Source organism: Chlamydotis macqueenii, chromosome 5 (genome assembly GCF_036417535.1).
Source record: "Chlamydotis macqueenii isolate bChlMac1 chromosome 5, bChlMac1.mat, whole genome shotgun sequence".
Classification (NCBI taxonomy): Eukaryota; Metazoa; Chordata; class Aves; order Otidiformes; family Otididae; genus Chlamydotis; species Chlamydotis macqueenii.
Genome location: NC_141560.1, coordinates 67,052,800 through 67,065,395, shown reverse-complemented (window position 1 = coordinate 67,065,395; position 12,596 = coordinate 67,052,800). Strand labels below are relative to the sequence as shown.

General features: G+C 42.3%; 1 protein-coding gene across 1 annotated transcript in view; it reads left to right on the top strand.

Moving 5' to 3' along the window:
• Nucleotides 1-4,128: 4,128 nt before the first annotated feature.
• GAS2 (growth arrest specific 2) overlaps nt 4,129-12,596 on the top strand; it is a 96,980-nt gene continuing 88,512 nt past the window's right edge. The window contains exon 1 of the mRNA XM_086749792.1: nt 4,129-4,222. The gene's annotated coding sequence lies outside the window, so the exon portion shown is untranslated. The remainder of the gene's footprint in view (nt 4,223-12,596) is intronic.

Below are 12,596 nucleotides of genomic sequence, written 5' to 3'. Positions count from 1 at the left end.
TATAATATTAGGACAATGCTAGGTCATTCATGAAACAAGTTCTGTGATCATCGTGGCTGCTCCATAGAATTCTCATATTATAGCATGCTGACACGACTCAAGTATCAGCAGTCTTATTGACCTCTGACTCCACATCTTTTGAATTTTAACTTCTGTGGCAAATACTGAAAGAAAGATGAGAACAGAGTAAATGTAATTTTCAGTTAAATAGTTTAATTGTATAGTCCCTTAAGTGTCAAAAAGCAAGAAAATCAACAGGTATGATGTTCTCTAGTCAGTATACACTTTATTCATCGTTTCTGCTACTCACCTCTGTTGCTCTCTCCCATCTCTGGAATTTCATGGGTGAAAATGTGCCATTGTGGTCATCCTTGCTGACCTCATGCTCCAGAATTTCATCTCTAATTATCTATGTGTCAACATTTACAGTGTGCAACCAAGTTAGAGTAAATCTTTCAGAATATTTAATCCTGAATTGTTCTCCCAAAACATAGAAAGTTTGACATCTTTAGATAGAATTTGCTGCATCTCAGCCAAGTACACATATCTTCTGTTTCTTTTGAGAGTTAATATCCCCTTCCTACCATTACAATTATCTAAATACCAATCTGTAGAACCATTTTATCCTAGTCATGGTAGTAATTTTGCTCAGGCTTCCTGCACATGCATATGACTTCCAGACAAGCTTTACCTTCCTCACTGTAAGGCCTGCCTCCTTTTCTCTCTTCTCCTTCCTATGTCTGTCTTCAAATCATCACTTATTCACATGCCCACTCATCCTCTTCTCTGTTTGGAAGTGGGCTGTGTCCAAAAAATTATCAGAACACATGGATGCTGGAAGTTTAAAGTGGGAGGAGCTAAGATAGTTTATGTGAAGTGAAAGAAAATTATAGCATTTGACAAGGAAACTTTTGTGTATTTCATCTACAAAGGACAGCAAGGATGTTATTGAAATAACCTTACCTAGAAAATGTATTTGTGCTGTGGCTCTGAAGGTACTGTGTCAAACTTGAAAGCCATTAAACTCTAATATTCAAGTGTGAAACAGAGAAGTAGTCCTGCTTGAAGTGTTAGTCTTAGTGGATTCATAACTGTGGTGTGACTACTGAAACTTCCGTAGCATTTATATAGTGTACACTTCCGATGCGTACTTGGCACTGTGTTCCACTCAGTTTTGCTTGTGTAAGACTTGATCCAGCCTTCAGGGTTTTTTTTAGTTTTTCTTAACTGTTGTATTGAGCGTTGCATATTGCTAGTCTACCGTCAATTCTTTATGAAGTGGTGGTAAGAAACCAATGAATGAAATAGTATAAGGCAAGACATGTTTCACGTAGATAATGTGTCTATGAATGCATGTTCTTCTACTATCAGCTGATGCTAAATTATTCTTTGGGACAAACTGACCATATCAAGGAGTGCACAGCCAACTTTGGCTTCAAAATCTTACAGCTGCTTTTAGCCCTTCCCACTGGTACATACGTAAACGCACATACAAGATTTATTGCATGATGCCTGGGAAAGCCTCAGCTTAACTCCCTATATTGAATTGCTCCTAAACTTAGTCGGAATCTTGTCACTTCAAGAATACACGTGAACCTTGAGGAGCTTTTTCCGGAGATGTAACTGCTGGTTGGGGGAACGTTTTCCAACTTCTCTATAAAGTGGCAGGACTTTTAAGTATAGAAGACATCTGACAGAATTGGTCTTCTCATCTCAAGCTGGTTTTTCTATTGAGGTGACACATAAATTGGATTTAAATTGCTGCTCATTATTTGAAAAAAAAATATTTCTCAAGGTCAGATAAAACCTCTGTAAGATAATTAAGTGCATACAGGAATCTGCTCATCAGCTTACCATTCACTCTACCCCAGTGTATTTTTAGGAAATTTTCTTTATTTCTTTTTTTTTTTTTCTGACTAAGAAATTGAATGAGCCAAAGAAAACAGTTATGCCCAGGGGGATCCAAATTTTGCTAACCAGAACAAGACTAGGAGTTCATTTACATCTGTACTGTTACATAGTACATGGCTGGAGCTCATCGTACTTAAATACATCAGCACGCTGATGAAACGCTCTCATTTAAGTAGCACTCATCACAGCAGTTAATAGTCCATCAGAACAGCATAATATGAGTACAGGAACACAATAAATAACGAAATATGTGTGTATTCTGATGGGCTAGAAATGAACATCTGCTATTCAGAGAACAGGAATTTGCTTACAGTGCAGTTATTGAGAAATAGCCCGGCATTAATTGTACAAATCAAGTTTTCCCAGCAGATCAGAGTACAAAGAAATGAATGTAAGTAAAAAAAAAAATAAGGGTCAGCTTGATCTGCTTTTCAGCAATCAGGTTAAAACAATTCTTTCAATGTAATTAGATGTAATGTGCTTTGGCTAGAACGATTTAATTAAGTGGATATACCCTGTGAAAGAAAAAAAAAAGTGTGCTCTTTGACTGGAGCACTCTTATGGAAAGTGATAACATGAGACCATTAGGAAACTCAACAAGACAATCTACATCCATGCATTGAGAGAGGCAGAAGTCTGAACATCTGTTTCCCGCTATTGAATTCACGAAAGGGGGCTTCTCTGCGCAGGGACTGAGTGAATAAACAACAGTTGGAGAAGGTTATCGCTGACATTTAACTAAATGTTGAAATGTCATGAAAATGGAATAAGGTGAGAATGAAATGACTGAGATAAAGGTGTTTGAAGAGTTAGTTTGGCAAACGAAGCCCAAACATAGAAGAATGAGCAAAACCTCTACCCATCACTCTTCTAAAAGTGTAATACAAGAATGGTTAATTTATGAACAGCATGCTTTTTTTTTCTTTTTTTTTTTTTTTTGTTCAAAATAGACTGCAAGGTGGCATGAAATCTTTTTGGAGGAATAGGTGATAAAGCTGATTTCCCTGAATTGTAAAGTTGAAAATATGTTCCTTTAGCCAGAAGAAAAAAAAAAGTAACAATTAAGAGGTGCTATTAAATGTTAAAGAGTTATAAAGACAACCAGTCAAAGTAAAGAACAAAAGTTTTATCTTGGAAGTAAAATTTTCCTTCTTTTTCTTTCCTTTTTTTTTTTTTTCCCTCCACAATCAAGAGTCTTGGAAAGGGAGTAATACTAATAAAAGAGAAATGGACCCAAGCACCAACTTGCTGCCAAGGGCTGTAATACAATATCTCAGCATTTCAAGGGTAAATCAGTGTGAACTGCGTTTGCCGTCCCTCTGAAAAAAAAAAAAAAAAAAAGTAAGTATTTAACTTCCGTTCAGTCTGTGTGGACTGCTGAAATATAGGAAATCGGTTTCGGAGAGGGGAAAAAAAAAAAAAAAAAGGAGGAGAAAAAAAAAAAAAAAAAGCGCAGGGTTTCCCAAAGAGAGCACCGAGCGGAGCGGACAGAAGTATGAAGAGCGGCAGCGCGGCTGCTACCGGTCTGCTCGGCTCGGCTCGGGGAGACGGCGGCGGCTGCCGGAGGCGGGGGGCTCAGCGGTGCGGGGGTCTCAGCGGTGAGTGCGGCCCCGGGAGCCGAGCCGAGCCTGGCTGAACCCGGCCGAGCCGAGCCGAGCCGAGCCCTGCCCGCCCCGGCGGCGGGGGGCGCCCTGCCCGCCCCGGCGGGTCTCGCTACCGGCCCCACGGCGGAGCCCGCAGCCCGGGCTCCTTTAAATTTGAGGGCGTTTCGCGTGTTTCGCCGGCTGAATTTAAAGAGAAAGGGGCCGGGGAAGGTGAGCTTCGCCCGGCGGCTCGGGGCTGCGGAGTAGGTGCTTTTGTTCCCCCCCCCCCCCCCCCCCCCGTGTCCTGGGGCGGCCGTGCGGGCCCGCCGGGGGAAGCAGCGGGCACGGCGCTGCGCTGTGGGGACGGCTGCCTGGGCAGCGAGGGAGGGGGAGCGGGGGCTGCTTCTTTCTAGTTGTGGGGTTTTGTGTTTTGGTTTATTTCTCCCGCTCCCTGGAGTTGGAAAGCATCACGGAGGCGGAATGAAAGCGCGCGTGGGTGTGCGGTGGAGATTCCACCAGCGGTTCGCTCGCCGCGGCCAGCCCCGGGGGTTGCTTGGCGGGTCGCCCCGGGCATCCCGCGGCGGGTGTACTTGGTCCTGCCCCCCGAGGCGGGGGGGCAGAGCCGGGAGCAGCGCTTCCAGCACTCATGGCAAAGCCATTAAGCTCAGCCTTACTGTGCCGGGGCCCCGAGGAGGAGAACCGCAGCGCAGAGCCGCGCTCCGCGGCGGGTGAGAGCCCAGTGCGGAGGAGGGGGGGCGGTACTGGGCGCTCCGAGTGGTGCGGGCAAAATGCGGCGGGGGGGGGGGGGGGGGGGGCGGGATTCCCTTTCTGAAGCGATTTCCCAGCCTGTCTTTTGGGTAGCTCCTACTCGCTGTGCCTTCCCCCTCCCGCAAAAAAAAACCCAAAAAACAAACCCTCTGGCTTCTTTTTTTTCGGGCCGCTCCGCGTAGCCCCCGCGTTGCTGGCGGTGCGGGGAGAGGAGGACGGGGTCTCCTGGGAAATGTCAGCGCCCACCTCGGGGCTGCGGGTGCAGTCCGCCTTTCCAGGTTCTCGCTTTGCTCTTCGGGCTCTAGATTCAAATCCCAGGCGGGCGGAGTTTGACTTTCAGAGGGCTCTGTTTCTTCGCTGGTGCTTTAGTTGTAAGAAATGAAGGCTGCTGTCTTCCTCATCTGGGATTGCTCTCAGCATCCTGCTGCAGTGGTGTGTGTCGGCTGAGCCCCCTGGCTTTGGGGAGAAGGGCTCTTGGGGCACCAGGAAGGATGCATTGCAGGCTCCCCAGCACAGTTCCAGCACGCTCCTGACGTTACTTTGAAATTAAAAATTAACAACAACAACAATGGTTTCTTCACTGTGGGGATGGATGCTGTGCCAAGTGTAATGGTTTTACGATGGTTTTGTGATGTGGATTGTGATTTAATAGGAAATTAGCTGACATTCCTAAATTCGTATCCTACGGTACCGTGGGCCATCTGATCAGTGCCGTACTGTGGTACCCTAGTTGGAACCACAACCAAACTTGAAAGTTTTTGGACTGTCTTAGGAATCGGGCTTAGTTTCCAGAAGTTCTAATTTTATGAGCAACTAGATATTGAACATTCCTGAAGTCTTGTTTTGGTCTATGTGAGAAGAACTTTTTGCTTTCCTTTCCTTTTGGTAGAGGGGACATTATCAAGGCAATAAAATTGTTTCTGCTAGGCATAGTCCTGAAAATATCTAGGCTTCCAATGATTAGCTCAGATTTTTAAGTGCGGTTAACTTAGTTTTGGTTTGGCCTCAGACCAAGGCCCTTGCAGGTCTAAAGTGTCGGTAAGCTGCTGTGCCAGGTTCTCTCTCCTCTGCTCGCAGTGCTGCGCACATTTGTAACAAGTATATTCATAACGTGAAGGACAAAGGCTTCTTGTGATTAAAGTTTACTTTATCAGTGTAGATCACATTTTGATGTAAGCCCTTAAAAATTCTAATTGATTAATGAGTTTCAGATGGTGGTTCCCCTCCAGTGCCCCTCCCCCTGCTCCTAACATGTACAGTGTGCTCCAAGTTAATCTGGGAAGGCTCCAGAAACCTTGGGCTAAAAATTGGTTGTGGTAGAGTTTATAAGGATAATAAAATAACTAGAAAAATTGAATTTCCTGACAAAAATATGCTTGCTGCATTTGTGAGCTTAGGTTTGATCTGCTTGTTTGTGGTAGTGAGAAACCTCTGATTACAGATACCTGCGTTTAGGACGACGCAGTCACGAATGACCTGCTGTTTCTTACAGAAGGGAAAGCTCTGCGATGAAGAGGAGCTATGTGATGGAGTAGCAGAATCACTTTAATAAGGGATTCTGCTTGGTTTTGCATATGTAAAAGGACAAAATGAGAGTGATTGCTGTTCTGTAGTAAACTGGAAATTGCAGGTGGTAAGGGTTGACTGAGTAACATCCATCAGTGAGTGACAGGTCTCTGTGTTTTTTTTTCCTACTGCTGCTTTCAGTCCATTCTAAGGATTTCGAGTCGGGAAGCTTTCACGGTTTCCCTTGGGGAAATTATTCCACTGTCGAGCAGATTTCACCATAGGGAACAGTTTCCTGACAGCAAAAATATCAATTACAGAAGTTGTTAGTTACCTCTGTGGCTCTCAAAGGAAGACATTCATATATCTTTTTTTTCCTCCTTTCTGTATATATGTGTGTGTATACACATATGTATGTATATAAGTGAGGGGGTGGAAAAACAAGAGTGGCCTTTAGTCTGTGCACTAATCATACACTCTCTAAGTCTGAAAAATATGCCACCACCGAGGCAGGAAAACTGAAATCCATTTTTAAATGTGAATGCATTTGTGCTTGGACATGCTACGTGTGTAAAAATGGCACTTGCTTGTGTGAAAGTGGAGATTGCAGGTCTGGGTCCCAAATTGTGGACAGTCTCACTTCTGCTTGCACAAGTGTGTGTTTTGTTGCTGCAGCTTAATCTGTTTATGAACATTGAACCTTTTATTTAAGCCTCTTTTGCACCCAACTTGCAGTTACAGCAAATGAATGCTTCACGCGGTCCACTTAAACTCCAGTAAAGTTTCAAAAGTTCTGTTCTTTTCCATCTGCTTGAGGTGATTAGAGCTAGCAGGGAGATCCAGCAGAGCCCCTTGCCAGATACTCATGAGCTCTGTTCTGGCTTTTGATCCTCTGTCTCCTCTTTTTCCAGGATGGCTGCTTTCCAATAGCATTACCTTCTCTGTGAGACAGCAGGAGATTGTCTGCAGTTAGAGCCGATACCCCTCTGTCAAAGCCAATGCACAGTCTAGTGCTCAAGTTCCAGCTCCTTCAGAGAAAACTATTGCTGCTCTTGTCGAAGTTGCTGTCTGCTCTCTCTACCTCTGACAGTAAAGCTATCGCATGGTTGTGTCCATGATGCTTTGTTTCTTCTGCAACTGATAGCTGACGTGCTTCCTCAGTCATATTACAAGAAATGTAATTTCCCAAGCTTAAAGCCTGCATATGTAATTCCATGAAGATTTTATGAAATAGCATCTTTGAACCCAATGTCCAAGGCAGAGTTATGCCATCTTCTGTCCCAGTTGTTCCAGCTTTATGGAGCAGCTAGGCCACTGAATTGGCATACCTCCAGGTCTTCAGTCCTGGGTGACTCTGGTTTGGCTGCCAACTGAACGGAGCCGGTCCATTCACTTGCCTGCTAGGCGATAGTACCTGGGTGGGCCAACACAGATGTCTGTTCCCCAGGGTCACAGTCAAATTAACATGGTACAAAGGGCGCACACACCATGTAGAACCTTTGCATCGGAGATGATTTGATTGATCTCTAAACACAGTTCTGTTTGCTTTTTCATTATTTTTTTTTCACTCCATAGACACTTTTAACATCTTTTTTTCTGAACACAAATAGAAAGAAAAAAATGCTTGTTTGGCTAGATACTTAATTTCTATGCTAATTCTTGACCTGGAAGGATTGTATCTAGGAGCAAGTTAAAAGGAGTGGTTCAAGCCTTCTTTTGTTTGAGACCTAATGCACATGTTGTAATTAGGATTAAGGCTGAAGTGACAAGTGAAATGTGTAATACAGAAAGGACTGCATAGGCAGCAGCTACTCAGTATGAGCCGTTATGTATATGTGCTGGAACTGGGTGGGTAATTTGGCGTAAAATCTTAACAGTTTCTGTGTTTCATACTTAATGTATTTTCTGTGTATGTGTATCTATGCATACATGCACGCTTTTATAGAAAATTTTTACTACATGGAGTAATTTTTTTCCTCTTGTTACTTGATTTTGGTTGAAGAGGACTATTATCTCAGTTTTACAGGTAAGGAAGGCGGTTGGCATAGGAAATGGGATTGAATCCAGGGATCTGCAACTGTGAGCACCTAATTGTGCGGTTGGTTTTACTCTCTGGATTAAACAGCCTTTGCCTCCTGTGTGTTTTGAGTACAGAGTATATCATTCCTGAATCCATTCGCTCTACCAGTTAACCCCAACAAAAGCCCGTGGAATTACAGAAGATTACTTGTTTGATTCTCATTGCTTTCATCTGATGATCACTGACAACAATCAGCAGATAGTGTAAGTTACACTGCTGGCAAAATACAAGTAGCGAGCTACAATACACAGAAAACTAAATGTGCTACTGTAAAGCAAAATAAAAACTTCACTGTTTGGTAGAAGCAAGCAGAGAGAAATATAAGCTTGTAGTGTGTTGAATCTGTTACATGTCACTGGGTGTACTGTAAACTATCCCACACTGAATTCTTCAGCTAGACAATAAGTCTAAGAATTTGAGATGTCATCCTCTTACTGAGAGAGGTGGGAAAAAAGGCTGTGCTGCATAAATATGACCTGTAACAAAACGGGATAAAAAGTAGTTAAAGACCTATCCTCATCTGCATTCAGAGTAGTAGGGAGAAGTTGTTGCTTTTTGAGGAACAAAGCATTTAAGAGGTAAGTTTAGAAAATGCTTCTGCATATCTCACCTCAGCCTCAGCAGTTTATAGAAAAGTGCAACATTCTTTAAAATATTTTACATGTTTGTGTTGGCTAGTTTTAAAGAGCTGCATATGTGATGATTTGATGTTGCTGTTAGAAAGTAGTGAGATTAGGAAAACCAGTATCTTTTGGCTACTTTGTTCATACCTTGTGTCTGCCAAAAGGAAAGGGTGGAATAGTTGTTGGAGCCTCAGCTGTGGTAATGTACGCTTCAATGCTACTGTCTACCTCTGTGGCAAATTACTCTGTTTCTCTGACCAAATTCCTCACTGCTAAATTCCCAATAAACTTTTATCCAGCTCACCAGAAAATAATTATGTTGAGGCATTTTAAAGAGGTGAGTTGATGGTTTCTGAGCAAGGAATCAAGAGCCTGGCCTTGACTGCAGGTAGAATCTTCCAAGGGGTCTTGAAGGAGCTCAGAACCCAACTGTTGTCACCTTCACCTAACTAACTTAGTTCAGCCTCTTCACAGATCCCCCGCCTCTTCACAGATCCCAGATCACATTTAGTGTGTGATAAAGTTTGAACAGTTAATGTATGGGCTACTGCAATTGATGAAGTAGATGAACGTTTCAATGAAGCTTAGGTACTTCAGCACTGACGTATTGTGGAGGCTGAAGGTAAACTTAGAAGTTCAGTAGTGGTCAGTGTTTGCATAAAGAATAAATAAGAGTTTCATAGCTTTTGATGCTTGGCATTTGATAACTGACCCACAGTATCACTTGTAGAATTTGTGGCAGGAGCTACAGGTAGCAAGTTGCGCTCTGCTCCTTGAAGGATGATTTTTAAAATTTATTTTAAAAATCCAAGGTAGAATTTTTTTTTTACTTTGATTCTAACAAGAAAGTGTTTTACTAAAGTGTAGGGCACATTTTCAGAGAGGAAAATTTACACAGAAGTAAGATTGGATAGTATGTGATTTGTCTTGTGATTCTTCAGGGTTCTTTTCAGTGGAGACTCTTTGTCAGTATTAACTTTCTCGTTCCTCAGTCCTCGCTTTGCATGCCTGCTTCACAAACTAACCCATACATTATTGTTAATTCGGGGCTACTATTTCAAGCAGACCTAGCCCCAGTATAAGGATGCCTGCACCATTTTCAGCTTCTAGACGCTTTTGTCATCTGTCATCTTTCCTGGTTTCCTGTTCTGAGAACCTGTGTCCTATTAAAACTGCCTTAAACCCAGAATACCCTTCTTGTCTCTGGATCTTCTCTCTTCTTACCACCACAGTTACTACCAAGCTGAAGCACCCATGCATCCTCTGAAATCAGAGCTCTTTATTCTCCCACTTTTCTTTCTTTAGTGAGTCTCAAAAGTTCCTCGAGACCTTTACACAGTCTGGTGGCTGAGTTTTATGAAACAAGAGATAGGTCAGTGTGAAATACATAGAATCATAGAATGGTTAGGGTTGGAAGGGACCTTCAAAGGTCATCTAGCCCAACCCCCCTGCAAGAAGCAGGGACATCCCTGACTAGATCAGGTTGCTCAGAGCCTCATCCAGCCTGGCCTTGAACGTTTCCAGAGATGGGGCCTCCACCACCTTTCTCGGCAACCTGTTCCAGTGTTCTATAACTCATATTGTAAAAAATTTTTTCCAATCTAAATCTACTCCCCACTATTTTAAAACCATTACTCCTTGTTCTATCGCAACAGGCCCTACTGAACAGCCTTTCCCCATCTTTCCTGCAGGCCCCCTTGAGGTACTGGAAGACCGCTATCAGGTCTCCCTGGAGCCTTCTTTTCTCCAGGCTGAACAGCCCCAACTCTCTCAGCCTGTCCTCATAGGAAAGGTGCTCCGGCCCTCTGATCATCTTTGTGGCCCTCCTCTGGACCTTCTCCAACTGGTTCATGTCCTTCTGATGTTGGGGGCTCCAGAACTGGACACAGTACTCCAGGTGGGGTCTCACCAGGGCAGAGTAGAGGGGGAGAATCTGCTGACCTGCTGGCCACGCTTCTCTTGATGCAGCCCAGGATGCGATTGGCCTTCTACATACATTTGAAGACAGCCCTGTATTTTAGGAACAAAATGAGGTAACAGCTCAGATCCCCGAGTTCTCTGCTCTGTGTTTCCACAGAGATCATCCTGAAGCATAAACTGACTGGAGCGTTTGTTTCACAGACTGATGGGGAAACCCAGACTGCATCCATGTAGCTAGTCCAGAAGCCTTCCATCTTCTTTTCTCTAGTCTTAAAGAAATGCAACTTTCAGACCTTAGAATTACTTCATCTCTACTGGTGGCAGAAACCTAGGCTGGCTGCTAGGCATATTGTAAGACTGTTGGTTATTCATTAGCTTCAGATTTCATAGGGCATATCATATGCATGATCTTGGGGTAGGTGGACCTCTCCTGAGATGAAATAAAAAGATGTCTCTAGTTTCCCTGTTAACACAACCCAGCTCAGTGTGTGTGCCATGTGTTACACTCCCAGCAGCACACACTCTGCTTAAGGTCCCAGGATGAATATTGCTGTGTGCATCCTCGAAATATAAAATTACAGAATAATTTCGGTTGGAGGGGACCTCCAGGGGTCATCTAGTCTAACCTCCTCCTCAAAGCATGAGAAACTCTGAAATTATTTCCAGTGAAGGGGTGCAGTGTGTACCTGGTTCCTTTAGTACAATAGTGCTTTTTTTTTTCAGGTATGCTTTGCAATCTGTATGTCAAAAGAAATAAATTTCAGGATTTTGTTTCTAAATGTTTAGATACATAAGTGTTAATAAACTGAAAAAACGATGGCAAAAACTGATGTGTTTTTACTTTGCTTTTTTTGTGTATTGTATATGAAATGAACATTCAGGAATGAGAATTTTTTTTTAAATTCCTTTTTACTGATATAATTTTATAGGTGATTCAAGCAAATAAATGAGTTTCAGTTCAGTTCTCACCTTATCAATGGAGTTTATAGACTAAAAAAAATCAGTTAAAATATTTTAAGGCTTTTTTTTTTTTTTTCTGGAAATAAAGTATATGACAGAGATAGTTATGTCTGATTTTTCCCATATAATATTTGAAGACAAGGTGGTGTTAGTTATCCATCTTGCCTCTGTTTCCATCTGTCCAAAATGAAGCAGTGATTTGAAGCATGGAATTGCGTGCTTCTGAGTGACTTAGAGCAGCTTTCTGTATACTGTCATTGTAACTCCTTAGCAGTTAGTATCATCTAGCCTGAAGGAATCTATTTAGAGTGACATTCCAGATTAATTTTTGCAGAGCTAGCAGCCTAATTCTTCTCTCTCCACCTCGCCCCAAATGAATAGGTATGATTTGGATTTAATCAACCAAGAAACTATAAATCCAAGCTGATGTTTTTACAAAGTCAGTTTTCAGAACAGTGCTGTACTTAAATTACATACTTCAGTCTATCTCAAACTCCTCTGCTTCCAAAGGAACTTTGATACATGGGGATTTTTTTTGGTTAGAAAAATGTAAAATCTACTGATAATTCGTAAATGTATATTTGAACAAGGGAATAAAGTCTCTTTTTTACATCCGTTTCCCCCCCTCCCTAACTGAAAAAATGGTACAATTTCAGTAAGAAGTATATTCATAGTGAAAGTTGTGCCTATCTCAAGGGCATCGATATTGCTTAACTGATATTTAACACATGATGTATTTTCTTACCTGAAACTAAAGTTTCAGTAAGTCTTCGCTGAAGCAGAGGAGTATTTGTATCAAAGGTGGAAGTGGGAAGTGAGGATAACCAGCACTTGCCGTTGTGCTGCTTTCTGAAGGAATGATGTTACTCAGTAAATATTTTTGGTGTGGGTTTTTTTTTTTCTTTAATTATTCTAAAGCTGTAGAATAGACTGATTCCATTTGGTAACTGCATTTGTTAATTGTTAGTAAGTTTGCTGTAGTAGCGTAACTCAGTTGTTCCCGTGTTTTTCTTGGGCCTGATCCAAAAATCTCTGAAGCTTTCCGTTTATTTTGAATGGATGTTGGATCAGGCACTGCAGTGACTTGTTAGCTGTGTGTAAAATGTTTATTTTGATTTGATTTTAATCATTCCTTGCAGAATATTTGGTTATGTGTTGGCAACATGTGTAGCTTGGTGAGTACAAATGAAGTTGACGTTTATCTGTATCACTTAATCACTTGCAATGTGATCCATTAACAAAACA